The sequence below is a fragment of the Meleagris gallopavo genome, unplaced genomic scaffold (genome assembly GCF_000146605.3).
Source record: "Meleagris gallopavo isolate NT-WF06-2002-E0010 breed Aviagen turkey brand Nicholas breeding stock unplaced genomic scaffold, Turkey_5.1 ChrUn_random_7180001851232, whole genome shotgun sequence".
Classification (NCBI taxonomy): Eukaryota; Metazoa; Chordata; class Aves; order Galliformes; family Phasianidae; genus Meleagris; species Meleagris gallopavo.
This window is the reverse complement of record NW_011118163.1, coordinates 32,196-32,972: the sequence shown is the minus strand read 5'-3', so window position 1 is coordinate 32,972 and position 777 is coordinate 32,196. Positions and strand designations below refer to the sequence as shown.

Here is a 777-nt window from a genome sequence, read left to right as displayed (position 1 = left end):
CGCAGCTTCTCCACGCGCCAGATGTGCAGCCCAGGGCGGGTGGGCGCGGGGCCGAAGGGGGAACCGCTGGCAGGGGAGAAGGGGGCGTTGGGTGAGGGGGTCCTTGGGGGTTATAGGGTGGGGGGAGGGTGTGGAGGGTGTGGGACCTTTTGGGGAGGGCCGTGTACATGGTGTTGGGAAGGCGGTGGGGAGAGCGATGGACGGATGGACAGACGGGTTGGCACCCCAAGAGGGAGATGGATGCCCTGATGGACAGAAAGACAGAAGTGTGGTCAGACCCCCACCACAGACGCCCTATGGAGAGATGGGTGCCCCAACAGACATACGGACACCATCCTCCAACAGACACCCCAACGGACAATGGATGCCCCAAGGGACAGATGGACACCCCCAACAGACAGATGGACACAATCCCCACCACAGACACTCCAATGGACAGGCAGACACCCCAACAGACAGATGGACAACCCAACAGAGAGATGGACACCCCAATGAACAGACACTTGGACAGACAGACACCCCTGTGAGTTACACAGACAGATGCACACCTGGACAAACACAGAAGGAAAAGGACGGGCAGGACACCCTGATGGATAGACAGACGGACAACCTGACCGCTGGACTCCCCAAATGACAGACAGCCACGTGAACGGACAGACAGGAGGACAGCCAGACGGACACCCAGACAAACAGGCAGACGCCCCAACAGCCGCGGGACACCCGGAAGCAGCAGTCAGATGCCGCTGACTCAAGCAGGAAAGGGTGCGGACGTGGGAG

The 777-nt window shown here is 60.6% G+C and overlaps 1 long non-coding RNA gene across 1 annotated transcript; it reads right to left on the bottom strand.

Moving 5' to 3' along the window:
• On the bottom strand, positions 1–755 carry LOC104915786. Its single transcript, XR_796460.3, has 3 exons — positions 611–755; positions 147–245; positions 1–66 (listed from the first exon to the last, which is right to left on the bottom strand). It is a non-coding gene; the product is annotated as an uncharacterized LOC104915786 (long non-coding RNA).
• Positions 756–777: the final 22 nt, after the last annotated feature.